We start from the raw sequence: 16,859 nt of genomic DNA, 5'->3' as shown, positions 1-16,859 counted from the left end.
TAAATCAATAAAAGTCTGTGATAAGCAACTATCAGAAACATAGTCTAAAACTAACATTTGCCATTGCTGCCTTGTGTGACTTGAGAAAATTTACTGGTGATATATATATATATATATATATATATATTTTTTTTTTTTTTTTACCAGCCAGTGAAACTTGATGTGCTTTATTTTATAAAAAAAAAAACAGGCATAACATAAATTATTATTATTATTATTATTATTATTATTATTATTATTATTATTATTATTATTATTATTATTATTATTATTATTATTATATACATTATAATTATGAAGAAACAATAGTATAGTGATATTTCGTTATTGATTTAATTTGTATAATTTGATTTAATAATATTAGATGAAATTAGGTGATGTTTCTCTTTTGTTTCCAATATTATAATAATAATAATAATAATAATAGTAAAGTATTAAAGTTATATTTGTTTAATAATATAATTTATTATCATTATTATTACATACTAATAGTAGACTTGCATTACTAATATTTATGGTTGTTTTCAGATGGAAATAAAATTGTCTTTGTGATTACTCTTAACCACTTTGTGTTCTCAGGCATTAATATAATTAATAAAAAAATAAAAAAAAAGATATGGGCCAACTTGTGAACAACACCGTTTCATACACTCGCCAACACTGAATTTGACTGAGTTTTAGGCTCTGATCATTAATAAATAAGCAATTTAGATGATCTTGTTCAGATACACTTATAAATGGATCAATAAGTCATTGTATAGCTCCAAAACCAACTGCATTATTTACTGCATTCAGGAAATACGGCTTAAGACCACAAATGTAAGGTCACTAGTGGACTAAAGGAAGGAAAATGTGCAAAAAGGCCCTATGGGTGCCCAGGAGGGGATTGTTGACCACGGCACTGTGGCCGCCTGACAGGACTTGGGCATAAACAACCACAACAACAAACACAAATTCAGACAGAGGAAAGGTGGCACGCAGACAGCAGCAGCTGTGGGTGGACAAAAAGCTGCATTTAACCATTTGACTGAGCACAACATACAGCCATACTGCGGTCACACACACACACACTTTAAACCCCCTAGACTCTCTCCAGCAAAGACACTCGCGGCCCAGCATCCCTCATTTCCCCCGTGGGTGCAGGACAGTGGCCCAGGATCACAGGAGGCCCCTGCAGCTGGAAGGCATAAAGGCCTGAGAGGAGCAAAAGAGAGAGAGAGACTGGAGGAATCCCTAGTGTAGAGGCTTTTGGGTATTATTTTGCTCTGGTGTGTTCAGCTTGGCCAGACTGTCTCATGTATAGCCTGAAGCGGCTCGGGGCAGGGGGGTTGTAGTCAAATGGGTCTCATGTTCTTTTGAGCATGAAAGATGAAAGAAAGAAAAAAAGCCACATCTGTGGTGACCATTTATCGATGAGACATAAACAAGAAGAAGGGAGGGAACGGAGAGGGAGAAAATAGTTCATTCACTGTCTGTAGTAAAGCTATGAATATTTAGCTGAAAGTTGATTTTATTCTAATTTTATATATTTAATTAAATTAGTATATAACATAGACTACCGTTCACAAGTTTGGGGTTAGTTTTTTTTTTTTTTTTTTTTTTTTTTTTTTTTTGATGATGATGATTTTAAAAGGTGTCTCTTATGTTCACCAAGGCCACAGATAATGTAAAAAGCTAAAGTTGCTATAAAATAATAATAGTATTAATTATAGTAAATAATAATAATTAAAATATTGTGCAGTATTTTAATATATCTTTAAACCTTTAAACCTAAATTCCTGTGATGACAAAGCTGAATTTTCAGGTTCATTACTTCAGTCTCTGGTGTCACATAAGTTTTCAGAAATTATTCTAATATGATGATTTGGGGCCCAAGAAACATGTCTTATTGTATACATCTTATTTTTATCATCGTTGAAGAAAACAGCTTTTGGCACTTTTTATTATATACTTTTATTTATTTATTTATTATTATTTTGCATTTGACACTTTTAATATATTGTTAATTACTATGTTAGTTATTTTATTATAAAATACAATGTTATTTTGTATATATATATATATATATATATATATATTTTTTTTTTTTTTTTTTTTTTTGCAAAAGAAATAAAATAAATAATAATAATAATAATTCCAATAAATGAAATCTAATTGAGAGAGAGAAAAAAGAGGTATTTCCTTTAAAAATGAACTAAATTTCATATCTTGTAATCTCTGTCTGCTGTTTTTGTTAAATATGGCTCAGCTGTGTTTGAATCTGACTATTTAAAAATTCACCTGTGGGTAGGAAGGATCATCTCACCTCTGCTACAGAAATGGCTCCTTAAGTGTGAGAGTCAGATGGTGAGTGACAAGTTAGCCGCCTTCGCAGCCAAAGGCGATAGCAAATTATGAGAGGGGCTGTAACAGTGGACCAGCTCGACGTGCTAAGTGCACTCAAACGGACTCACTCACAGACTAATGATGAGACCACAACTCTGACTGTGGCTTACACACAGGCTCCACTGTCTGTATGAGATCACACCTATACCAAAGAAACCATAACCAAAGAGGCCAAGAGAGCATGATGGAGAACTATTAAATAATAAAGAAGAATGAAAGATGAATTTAAACATTACATAGGCAAATACGATAACAACAAACCTCAGCTCTTAAAGGGAAAGTTCATCATTATATATATATATATATATATATATATATATATATATATATATATATATATATATATATATATATATATATATATATATATATGATAATAAAATGAATACATTTATATATAAATACATATGAGCTTTGATAGTCAATCGTCTATGTTAATAAATTCCAATCATTTGTTAAAAAAAAAAAAAAAAAAAAAAAAAATTAATAATCTCCAACCAAGAATTGCAACTACTGTATGTGATTTACATGTACAGAAATGCCGTGGCATACCCTTCTCAGGTTTGGTTTCAGTTCTATTTTAAATAAATGCAAAATAGTCCAGGTGGTCATAATAATAGTAATCTATAATAAAAGGAAAACTGACTGGAAAACTGTTTTTCAGTCTTTATTTAAGCAATGAAATGTATTTTCAAATTTAAGCAATTGGTAAACAAGAGAACACACTGTTCAGATGTTTTATGCACTATTACACATGTTGGAGAGAAGGTGCAATTAATTCTCATACCAGCTAACATTTTGAAAATATGAACACTTTAATGGAGCCGAAAATCTATATTAGGATGACTTTATGAATGATTTACACAAACATTCTGCTGTTTGATGAATAAGACCCATTGTCTGGAAAACAACATGTGGGCTTTAAAGAACATAATAGTAGAAAAAAAAGTGACTGTTCCTTTAATGTCCTTGGTGACATCGAATTTTTACAAAACACACATTTTCCAGATTTCTTGCCCACTGAAATTTTATAGACACCCAGATGCTTGGTTGAATCAATCAAATGAACTAAATGTATGTCTGTCCTTTACATCATATGAAACTCTGTAGCTGTTCTGAATAAAGGTCTGAATGATGATGAATAAAGAGTGGGCCTTGTCCGGCAGCCATGGTTCTTACACAAGAAAGAGGAAGTCATGCTATGATTGATAGCAAGAGCTAGGTTGGAGCGGAAAATCGCCAGGGCCTCTGTGAATGTGTGTATATGTGGAGAAAGAGGAGGGGGTAGAGGTGAGATGAATGGTGAGATGACAGTCAAAACTGCAGATTTCACTTATTAAGGTCGCAGGTAGGAGGGCTGAAGGGTGCAATTGATATCATTGTCACCAGCTAATCATAGATGACTCCTCAAGCTCCTGTCTAATTTGGACTTTCTTTCTCAATCCCACGACATAAATATTCCATTTAACTCACTGTTGGAAGCTTTACTTTCAGACAAAAACATTATGTGTGAGAGGCTGCTCAGTGTGGGGTGGATATTGTGAGACTCCAAGCATCTGTGCTGCACCCTCCACATTACACATGTAGAAACTCATATCGTTAAATTAAGCTCTTGGCTCAAGTCCAGCACAAAGCAGTGAGAACAAAGAATTACGCTCGTCTGCTCAATGAATGAGAGGCAGAACTCTGAAAGTGTGACCAGATTTCTGAAATGAACACCAACGATATATAGTTCATATATGATCAACATTTCCAAAAATAATAATAATTTAATTCTAGTTTTGTGCATTTTGACCATGGCGAATGTGGTATTGTGATCTAAAAAGCACATATGAACTGTTAAGACTGTTCAGAGTCAACTGCATAGCCCTCGATGTCCTGCTGGTAGATGTTATAACAACATCATCTGTTTTCAAAAAGCATATTTTCTGTAAATGGCCATTCAATTGTATTTGAATTCTGAAGAACAATAACAACAACAACAAAAACTTTAAATTGCATATAGTATAATATTATTCTCCATTTCGTAAGTTGATAATTATCGTAAGTCGTAAATAATATTGGTTTATTATTGATAATAAAATACATTAATTTACATAATTCATAAATAAATTTAATTCACATAATTCATTTTTTCCCACTTAAATTTCATTTTCAGTTCAATGTGTTACTTGCTGTTTCTTTGTAATTGTTTGTTATTTACTAGCAATTGCTAAGAAAAAACTGTTTTCCACATATTTTTTTTTTCCAGCGTACATACAGTAAACACACACACACACACACACACACACACACACACACCCACATATATATATATATATATATATATATACACACAAACACACACACACACACACACATTAAGATTACACATTATGTGGGCTATTTTGAACAGTTAAAAAAGGGGAACATTCAGAGCACCACCACCTGGTTAAAGTCCATTCACCTTATGGAAAGCAGCAATATAGAAAAACATATTGAAGTTATTATGATATAATTTCACATGTGTTGCATGGCCTCTGTAGCATCACATTTGTGGTTTGATTGGGTGTCTCCTCCTCTGAGAGTTCTGGAGAGTGAGGTTTGCTCTGCTCTGTGTTCGAGGCAGGCGTAAAGATGCCTATATTGCTGAGAACAGTAGCTCCAGGGGGCTCCTCTAATCTTTCCAGGCCATCCAATTAGTGTTTGTCCGATTAAAAACTGCCCCCCACCCCAAATGTTTTTTGTCAAAGAGGGGGCTGTACGCAGTCACCTGGGCCTGGTGGACAGCTGCCAATGATGAATTGTTCATTTGTTCTCTTGTAGCTGGGGAGGGCCCCCAGGCTATTACACAGCCTAGCATATGCACCGCAATTTTAAGCAGGAGCCAGAGGAGACCCATCTCAGATTCAGATCAGAGCCAGAGGTTAGCTGGGTCACTTCTCAAGCCATTTAAAGGAGGACGTTGGCTGCTGGGCTTTTAGTCTGGGAAACAGACACGGATGTGATACCAACTGGAATTATTGCAGGAAGATTAAGATCACAAGGGAGGACATGAATTGTATTAAACACTAGTGCTTGCACACAGAGCACCTTGTCGTGATTTACATCAGTAGAAAGGAAAGGACATTGTGCTGCCTTTCTGGCTGTGTGTGTGATTTAATTCTGGAGAAAACAGTTGTTTTTGCATATTCACCTAATGAAGCACTGAGATGATGTCAGTCAAGTCAGCCGGAATCATCTCTTTTATCCACTCAATTGATCATCAAGACATATGATCTGACCTATTGACCTCATCTTTTACTGGGGTCAGTCAAGTCCAAGTTAGCACAAGTGGCTCAATGGCGAACAGCCAGGATAATCAATAACATGTTTCTTTACAGAAACATAATATTATGAAATCATTTAATAGATAATTACTTGTTACAAACACACATGAGATTCATGAAGAACAAAATCATTCATTAGGACGTCAGTCATTAAGACAGTCTAAATATAAATTTAAATCTTAAATAAAATATTATATATATATATATATATATATATATATATATATATATATATATATATATATATATATATATATATATATATATATATATATATATATATATATATTAGATGGAAACTCACATAAAAAATAAAAAAATTAACTGAAACTGAAATAAAAGTTTACATAGATAAAATAAATCAATTAAAGAAAAACTAAATGCAATTGTAAAAATCTAATTAAAAAATGTAATATACTTTCTTAAAAGCATTAAACGGATGTTCACTTTCCGTTTCTTGGGGTGCTGCATGTGTCAATCTTTGACAGTCTTTCAAATAAAATAAAACAAAAAGTGTTATGTACTCACTTAAAAGCATGAAATTTTGATTTTAATATTCCCTTTCTTGCTTTAAACTTCTGTAATGTAGCTTAATATTCAGTGAGAAATATGAGCGGGCAATATGTTGGGTGGGACGTTTATTAATCAGGATCTGAATGGTCTTTACATTACATTTACATTTATGCATTTAGCAGACACTTCTATCCAAAGCAACTTACAGTGCATTCAGGATATCAAATTTTTACCAATATGTTTGTTCCCTGGGAATTGAACCCACAGCCTTTTGCGCTGCTAACGCAATGCTCTACCACTGAGCCACAGGAGCTTAATAGAGAGAGCACATTACAGATGGGAAGAAACGTGTATGCTGTAATACCGTATTATCCGGACTATAAGACGAACTTTTTTTCATAGTTTGGTTGGTCCTGCGACTTACAGTCAGGTGCAACTTATCAACTTATCAAAATTAATTTGACATGAACCAAGAGTAATGAACTACGAGAAATGAGCCAAGAGAAAACATTACCGTCTACAGCCGCGAGAGGGTGCTCTATGCTGCCCAGTGCTCCTGTAGTGTACACTGAGCAGCACAGAGCGCCCTCTCGCGGCTGTAGATGGTAACGTTTTCTTTTGGTTCTTGGTTCTAAATAAATGCGACTTATAGTCCAGTGCGACTTATATATGTTTTTTTTTTCCTCATCATGATGTATTTTTTGGTCTGATGCGACTTATACTCAGGTACGACTTATAGTCCAAAAAATACGGTATTATTGGTTAATATTTCTCCCCCCTCCCCACATAGATTGAGTCAGTGGAGATACTTATTACATTTTGATTAGACGTTACGAAAAAACATACTTTAAAAAAAAAATGCAATTACTGTATTGACTGATAAAGTGTGCACAGGGAAGAGAGTAATTTTTGATTTCACATTGTCTCTAAAGGAATGCATGTGGCATAATGAATAAGACAACACAGTAGTGAAAGAGTAAGAGAAAGAGACTACTGTGAGAACTGCTGAATTTCCATACCAGATCTGTTCGTGCAGTTGTCAAGAGGTTAGGGTGAAGGCCAATCTAGCTGGAGAGGAGCATGGATTAAAGTCTTTGAGATATGGATCTCTGGGCTCTCTGACTCTGAGTACTGGGCTTAAGTATCATATCCGTGGACAGACAGATCAATACTCTGCCTTTATTTTCCTCCTCCTTCAAGGAGATTTTGGTAGTTCTTTCATGGGGTTCTCCTCCCTGCCCTAATGACACAGTGGGAGCAGGATCGTTTAGACTTCTCTTCGATCCCAGCACTCTTGATGGACTACTACGAAGCTGCTTGCTTACATATGTCATCAAGCATCCAAGTATATGCATCATTCTGTTTGCTGAAGTCTGTGTCAGGCGTAGTTAAACCTATAGAGATAATAAAGACACAAAATAGCAGACTTTTATAAAAGTCAAATCAGGCACAAAAAAATGAAAATGAAAAACGCTGAAAATGATCAATAGTTATCAAGGAGTCCTTTTCTATTGGCCCCTTTTTGTCCAAAAGAGACCAAATTTGCGAAAAACAAACAATGTAAACTCTTTCTATTTAATGGCTTTGTGTATCATAAGTTAGAAAAAAAAGGATGTGAAAACTGATTTATTTATTTTTTTTTGTCTGAAATCCAGATCATCTAGTTCAAACCTTTTCAAGCGACCTTTAGTAATGTCAGAGGCCTTTTTGATCACAGAATGAAAACAACATGAATCAAAACGATCGATTAACCATCCGAGTCGAACAGAGGAGTGTTTCCTGGAAACAATGGGGTTCATGACACCATGGTGTTCTTCAATACTGCGTTCAGAGAGTATGAGAAACTTAATTCAAAGCCAATGTGTTTGTACGATCACCTCTGTACAAAAACATATGTTCTGTTGCCAGTGTTCTGTTCTGTTGTTCTGTTTCCACACTTGGAGACATAATGTTGACTTCATTCAGATATTTGACATCTCAACAATGAACTCAATAATGCATAGTTATACTAAGTTTCGCTTGAACAGAAAAGAGTCAAGGTTTGACTGGTTAGCGTGGGTCAGTTAGCCCTTGCTAGTAGATATTATAACTACGCAGTATGTGAGCAAAAATGACCTTTCTCCTTTGATTGTCAAAAAACAAAGCAAATAAACATTTTATACACTATTTTTAAAATGTAATTTTAAAAAATAAATATTTTAATTTAATTTAATTTAATTTAATTTAATTTAATTTAATTTAATTTAATTTAATTTAATTTAATTTAATTTTCCCTTTCTTGGGGTGGTGCATGTGTCAGTATTAAAACGAACGTTTCACATGAAAACACTTTTAAAGGTTTCCAGTGGGTTTCAGAACCACTTTCATTAGTCTTGATATATTAACTTTTGACAGAGCACAAGAACAAGAGAAGAAAATTCACACAAAGTCCCTTTCATTGTATGATGCTCTGGGCCACCATTGAAATGTAATTTCATGCTGTGAGTCAAAGATGCTCCTTGGCAGCCAGTTCAGGAGACACAAGGATGAGCGAGAGATCAGTCTGATAATATTTCTTTCTCTGCTCTCACTGACCTAATTGGAGCCAAATGGTCTCTTTGGCTATAATGCAAAGACCATTAACCATCTTTCTTGGCCAGTTCTATCTACTTAGAAGGCTATTTAAACTTTCTAATTAATCAACACCAACCGTATGATGTCACTGGAGATGCATTTTGTTCTAACCATATCAGAGGAGAGAACAGCTGCTTTAAATAGACACATTTAGGGACGGATCTCGCTGCCATATAGATCACAATGCTTTCATTAGTTTGTCATTTTGAATTTCCAGCCATGGCCGCCAAGAGGCTATTGCTGACACATTTTTCTAAATTGTAAAAAGATGCATTGGGCTCTTTTACTGGGTTGCCGGGCCTATCTTGGCGAGTCAGGCATGCTTATAGTGCCAGGAATTAAGTACAACTGCCCCAACAGCTAAGCTTAGACTTAGACTGAGCTAAGGCTATGTTGAAAACAGACAAGAGGTGGAAAAGAGGCAAACGATTTTGGAATATCAGCAATATAATAAAAGACGTTGAACTTGTTTCTCTTAAAAATGTAAGAAATAACAATACACTATTTTGAATTTGATATGAAAGGTGAGTGATTGTGTATTCCAATAGTGTGCAGAGAGTTTACGTAGCAAACTAAGTTTAGAAAATTTGAGGAGACATCAACGTGATTTGAGAATAGATAGATAGACAGATATATAGATATATAGATAGATAGATAGATACCGTACATAATCATATTACTGAAACAACTCTGCTAAAATTAAATATCTTTAATTATAGACCAAGATTTATTTAGAGGATAAGGTTCAAATCCAGTTTTAGTGGCTTACAGAAATTGAGACCGTCCCACTGTGTTTGTTTGCTGCTGTTTCTAAAGCACTGATTCTGTGGCAAAACCACTTTGGTGCTTTGATTGCAGATGATGTGTTCTAAATTAGCGTGTCCTAAGCTATGTTTTTTTTTGTTTTTTTACTCAAAACTTATCACTGAGCTGGGAAAATGATGTTTTATTTAGCATTCTGAGAAACAAAAAGCTGAAATATCAAAGTCTAAGGCCTCAGACTGCATCTGGTTCCCGTCTTGTTAACATCAGGAGAAAAAAAAGAAAAGCAATCCACTGCATACTGTTTCATTTCACGCTCATTTCCTTAAAGTTCGATTTTGGATGCATCTCTAGCTCTGGCACAACAGTATTATCTAGCAGATTGTTACTCAATGTTTAGCAATCATTTCACAGCTAAACATGGGAAAACTGACAATATTAACTGAATCTTTAGCCTACTCGCACTTTGAGGTCAAACAAACTTTGAGGTCAAACAAACCGAACTTCAAGCTCTCATTATGAAAGGCATGCCTTTGCCTGTTCTGTCACCTCTCGTTTTCTTCATTATGACCTTTCCCAGTGTGGCTTTGATTACAACAGATCTCAGTTTAACAGCATTCCTGCACGTCCTGATGGCTTGCATCTCAGTCTTCAGTAATTTATGCGTTCAGATAGCAAATCAATGGGCTAGTTGCATATCTCCGCCATCTTGGATTTCCGGTCTTGCGAGTGTGTGCGTAGGTATTTCCGGCTGTGCTTAAAGTCAGTGCAGAGAACCAGAGAAGTCCAAATATTACCTTCTATATGTTTACAGGATTTATAATATCACTTCATATGCAAATAAGATATACACTGCTATTATCACTATACTACAAATGTTAACTGAGCCAGTGGATTTCAAACCTGTGTATGTTTCGGTCCTGTTGAATTAAATACACTAATGTTCACTATTGTTCACGAGATGAAAGTTTAACTCATGGTGTGTATACACAGCTATATAATGTATTTTATCTTACCAAATATGTAAATGTACAAATTACTTATTTCTCGAAGATGTTTGCATTGTTATTATTATTTTTATATTAAATATTTACCTCGTGAGACGTGGGCTGCGATTTATCTTAAGAAGTACCCATTTCTCAATTGTACACATACATCAGTCTGTTCCATCGTTATTTTCACAAGATTATTTTACACAGTAAAAAATACGTGACTTTTAATATCTGTTTAATCTGATAATTAATGCAAAACAATAACAATGGCTACTCGTAGACAGATAATGATTTATGCTGCAGATCTTTCACAAAACAAATAACCAGATAAAAACACACATGAATGCAAACGGCGATCTTTTATTTAAGGCAAACCTACCATAATTATACTACGTTTAATTGTACAGTTAGTTATAAATTATGTTATCAATTAAGTTAATAAAACGCTTTATCAGAAATCTCTGTGCGTCTTGTTTGACAGTCAGAAACAATTATCTTACATAACAGAACAAAACCAGCTCTTCGAAAATGAAAATTATTGTATATTTGAGAGGTTTGTGTTTGAAAAAAGAAAGCCCTGTGGACCTGAACTGACGCTGATCCACATAATCAACAGAAGAATAAAGCAATCTCCGCGTTGTATCTTGATGAATTTCCACACAGAGGTACGCAAAATATAGGGAGGATGTTTCCCCATGTTTTTGATATACCACTATGGGCTGTTAAATTTGAAAATCTTTAATTATATACATCTAGCCAAGTTTCATATGTAAGTTTCCCTTACAGTCAATGCAAGCGTCGCAAGACCGGAAATAAGTACGCACACACTCGCGTCGCTGAAGCTCACCGGCGCCATCTTGTGCAACTAGCCCATTAAAATGTACGCCTACCAACCTTGAAACTGACAGCAATCAATTCATCTGTTCCAAATCATTGTTTAGATCTGAAAAATGGGGGGATGGGGAAATGTTGCAAGCCAGATTCAAGCTTGTATTGCCATATGAGCACCCACTAACCACTAGGCAACAGCTACAACCTAAATGTAATTATTACAGTTAAAGGGATAATTCACTCTAAATTGATTTATCGAAAACAACACTAAACCCCACTGAAACAAAGTAGTATAACATTATTACATATATTTCATAATATTATTTAAATTTATGTTTTACAGAAGAATTGTTAACTAAAACCAAAGCCATGTTAGTTAAACTTGCGAAAGGTCTTTGAATACACAGAGGCTCAGAGCTTCGAGAGCAAATTGCTATAATCCTTCTTTTATCTCGATGAAAGTATTCCTAATCGCTTTTCTCCTTTTGTAAACGTATATGACTCTCTGCAGCAGTTTGTGAGATATCATTAATGAAGTCAACATTTACAGGCATGGCTTGGAGACTTCCAGACATCCAGCATACGGCTGATTGCTCCTTTACCCCCTCCCAGTCCTCATGCATTAAGTTCAGTCGCATACCCTGCCGAACCCTATATGTGCTTCAAAGTCTAATTTAGTATCAGCAAATTAAGTGGAATATAATAACTTAATTAACAGCCGGAGAGCATAATCAATTTGGGAACACGCCGCTAACTGGTATTACATAATGGGACGTCTTTATTGCACAGTTCAATTTCTATCCAACCTTACAGTGCACACACACCCTGGTGCTAGTCGTTGCAGACTTCGAATATATCAGGAGCCACGGCGACTGCATCAAATGCACAGACTGAATTTCTTTAATTCCACTTAAAACAAACTTTGGCTATAAGTATTACAAAGCCAGCCAATCAAAGGCTTGTTGGGGGATTAGTTCCATGCGTATATATCCATTATAAAAATGTGTTAAATATTGAGGAAAAAGAGCAGCTGCTGCTTGACCTACAAACTTTTCGAGTGCCGTGTGAGAAAAAAGGGGTCTGTAGAATGAGATCGACAGGGGCGTATGGCAGCCATTATCTGTGTCTGATTAAAAACACAAGTCCCTCTTCAAGCCGGGACACCAATTCTACTATCCACACACACACACACACACGTAAACTCCTTCTCTAGCCTCACACACCTCCTCCAAGCCACAAACCACAGACATTTCTCAAGTCTCTGTGTCCTATTTAGTCATATACTCGCTCATAACTTTTGTGGGCACAGCAGTTTGCATATGAAGGGAAAATAAAGTAAGGAACTAATGACAGAAGAGGAGAGGAACGCGGATTGCTGCAGATCCCAAAAAGAAATGTTATTGCGATGGAGTGTTACAATACTTCCGTAGCTGCTGTTGGAAGCTTGATTAAAAATAGTGTGAGCAGAAGGTTGTGGGTGTTCCGTGTGCTTGTGCGAAAAAGTGGTAAAAATCGGTCTCTCTCTCTCAAACGGTTTCTTTCCCTGCCTGTCTGAGTTTTTTTTTTTTTTTTTTTTTCTGGCTAACGTTCTGTGCTTGAGATGTGCATGGTGCTAATTCAGCAGTGTTGCAATCTTTGTACTATGACAATGAATCTAGAGTGTTGATTCTTGACAGCTGTCAACAGGATGCCAAAAGAAGAGTTGCACAAGATGGATTTTTGTTTTTGTTTTCCTACCCTTGGTTTTCCCTTTTACACCAGTAACTTAATGGATTTAGCCAAAAAGAGACAGCAATCTCATTGGCAGAGGTTCAACTGGTGCATGACTCAATGTAAATGGGAACCATAGAACTTTTTATCATGCTTAAAAGCTGTGCATGCAATGTGACTTCATCCTGGAACTGATGTTATGATTACCATTGATATATAGGTAGATGCCACATTCAACCACTCCAGACACTTTGATGTGTCCACAATCTTGGAGCTAAAATAATCAATAAAAATCAATTCGTTTTCCAAGATGCCACAACATTGCACAGCCTAGGTTATAAAAAAATTAAATTGGGCAAAGAAATTGAACAACCTTTCAGAGGAGAAAATGTGTTGGTTTGTGTTTTTATATGTATTAACTCAATACTACAGGTAAACTATGGTAACTTTTTGATGTTGTGTTAGCAAATGACTTCATTTTCTTGTATTGTGTTAGTGTATATTATACATCAATCATATATGCATATAACTACAGTTGCAGACGCACAGTTAATTTGCACTCGAGTTTTCACAGACCTGGTTTGACCATTACAATATGTCAGACGGCAAACGTATAGCGGCCCATAGAAACTGCTGCTAATGAGGAATCTATGTATTTATATCTATGATGAAAACGCTGACATTAGTAGCAATCATAAACTGTAAAGTGAAAGGCAGAAAATAGCACAAATATACGTTCATTCATTATTTATACATGATAAAATAAAATACTGTTAGGATGCAAAACATATTTTAAATGGCTGTCAATTGGGGAAAACATTTTTTGGGTTCAGAGAGTAGTAGTTTTTTTATTTTTTTGGGGGGGGGGGGTTGTTTGGCATTTAGTCACTGCTGGTAAATGTTGTAACTTCACGGTCTGAACCCAAAAAACTTTTCTTCCTCCATTTCTCTACCTAGTTTCTCTGTTGACGATTTATCCACTAGCATGGGCTACTCGTTCACTTTTTGGGAAGTAATTTTGAATAGCCGCATCTTGCAAACCTTGGCCATCTACACTAGCACTAATCTTGACAACTCTGCAACTGGTTCTGTGACTCAAGAAATACCACAGTGTTCTGAACATCAACAACACAAATGGTGAAAAACAAGTACTATTCGTAACCACTTCAAAAGGCGGCCTGTAAGTCTTTTGACGTCATCAAACAGCCCAAACACCAATGCAGTAACACCACCCACAGTATTTAATTTTTTGTTTTTTTTTTACAAATTTTGCTATTTTGTCACAACATTCTAGACACTTCCTGTGAGCAAGTATTAACAGGAAGAGTTTTCAGAAGCGTTTTACATTACATCAATTTTTCAGCTGCAGATCAAATGCTCCATGAAATCCATGGGTGTTTGTGACAAGAGGACAACCTCACTTTCAGGAGGCCAAGATTCTCTTAAAAACCTCTAATTGGAAGATGTACTTGGAGAGGTGGTCACTCATTTTGCTTAAATGCCTGCTTTACCTAAATGACGCAGAACATATATGATAACTTTACAGCTATTAAACATTCTGTATATTAGTAATGTTTATAAAAGTTGGTGAAAATCCTCAATATAGCATAGTTAGATTGAGAAGAGCTACCAAAAATAAGCAAAATGTCCATATTAGCTGCATATAGATTTGATATTAGTTGAAAATAAGTATAGAGATGACCGGCACCTTTCTAAAGTGCCAACCTCAGTGGTTTTTATATAAATCTAGCCTTACCTGTGTCTAAATGGCTTTGACCCCCCCCCAAAAAAAAAAAAAAAAAAAAAAAAAAAAGATTGTTAAAAAATTAAATAAGTAATAACAGGGAATAGCCAATTTTACATGAAATAGTTCAATAGATTTGGACTGCCTCGGGGTTCACTATTCAAGCAAATACAGATATTGTATTCATACACATAGATAAGGACTGCAGAGGTGAGTCAGAATTGGAGAGAATGTGAAAAGGAAACTAGCGCTGGAAGAAGCACTGGTATTTTGAAGACATCAAAACAGGATGTCAAATATTGCTGAATAGTAAAATGATAATGACTTTAGATATCAATGCAGAAAAAAAAAATAATACTGAGCAGAGATACAGAATTCCATATTAATTTCAACCGTACTGACTAACCGAGTGAACTAATGGTTTTGTATTATGGACAAGAGTTGGAGCTAAGAATGCTGTAATTCAGAGCCACAGGTCAAATTTCTCTTGGAGCCAGAGAAACCCATGCCCACTGGGATGGGACTTACCTGTTTGACTGAAGTGCTGAAGTCAAGCTGGAATATTAGAATAACAAAGGCTGAGATGTCTGATTTGAGAGGGATGAGGTTTGCCAGTTCATATGAGTGAAATCCAGCGATACAGGCTGGAGATTAGAGAAGTCAAAAGTGATCATGTGTAATTGGTTATCTCACCTCTAGCACCTCGGAAAGAATTATCCCCTGTAAGCCTCCTTAGACTCTTTAGTGGACTTCCACTGCAGAGGAGGAAAGTTTGCAGGCTTTGAAAAGGCAATCTTAAAAATCTTAGCATTACCTGCTCCCAGCATGATAAAAGGCAAGATACCCTGACAGCAGCCACAACTCAGGTGCACACATTTTAATATTAACCCTCTCTTCCAGCTGAAGTTGATACACCCAAGAAAAAAAAAAATGTGGACAGTACTGTGGGAAACTCGCAGTGTGCAATTATTTCCAACTTTTTGTGAACTCGCCATGTAGGAAAAACAGCAAGAGGGAAGGGTCCTTCTGAAGTGATCATCAGAGCTTAATTTAGATGTTTATTTTGGCCATTAGTTTCCAGTCTTGGGTCTTATTGAATTGTTAATCCTGAGGCGATGAGATACACAATGAATTATGGTATCAGTACGACTTAATGAAATGAGTGTTGTGTGCCTCATTTAATCAATATTGGAGTATTTGCCAATTAGCACTATTATTTCACTGGCAAGAGAAAATCAGGACCCTGCTAATTTATCAACAACTCCATCTTTCTTACTGGTAGCATTACATATGTGATAACAATAGTTAATTTTTGATTTTCCTGCTTTAAATTATAAGACGGAGGCTAGATTCTAATTAAGCTCCATTGGAAGCGTTGATGAGGTTTAACTAGCAAAATTAATTAAAAGTTTTGTAAAGATCAGAATCTTGACTTTTTGTGTATTTAATCAAAATGCATTCTGCAATTAATTAAATCTTCATTTGCATGTGTATGTTAATTAGTGGGAATAATTTGAATCACACCAGCATATTCCATGTCCTATATTGTCGCGAAAGAGACATTGTATGCTCGTGCGTATCTGCACATACAAAAACAGCACTCCAGGTATGTGATATCTATGATGTATACTCTCATAATCTGTTTCATAGTCCTCAACCAGCTCGCAAACTGCAGATTAGCCCCAAAACATCCACTTTCCAGTCAATTCCCATTTCCTCACTTGTCCTCAATCGTCTTAATTGAAGATATAGAAGAGTGTTCATATGTTTCATGAATTAGAGAAAGAATACTCTTAACTTAAGTCGGATTATGATTTCTGAAATCCCCTTTACTAAGAGACGTTTCTGAAGAAAAAAAAAACAAATAAATAATAATAATAATAATAAATCAGCCGAAGAAAATGGAGCAAAATTCATTTGGGGTTTGCATCAACACAAAATTCACATTCTCTCTTTTGGGCCTCAGAAAAGCCGGACTACATAATTCAATTAAGGTGATTC

Source organism: Carassius gibelio, chromosome A17 (genome assembly GCF_023724105.1).
Source record: "Carassius gibelio isolate Cgi1373 ecotype wild population from Czech Republic chromosome A17, carGib1.2-hapl.c, whole genome shotgun sequence".
Taxonomy (NCBI): Eukaryota; Metazoa; Chordata; class Actinopteri; order Cypriniformes; family Cyprinidae; genus Carassius; species Carassius gibelio.
This window is presented reverse-complemented; position numbering follows the sequence as displayed.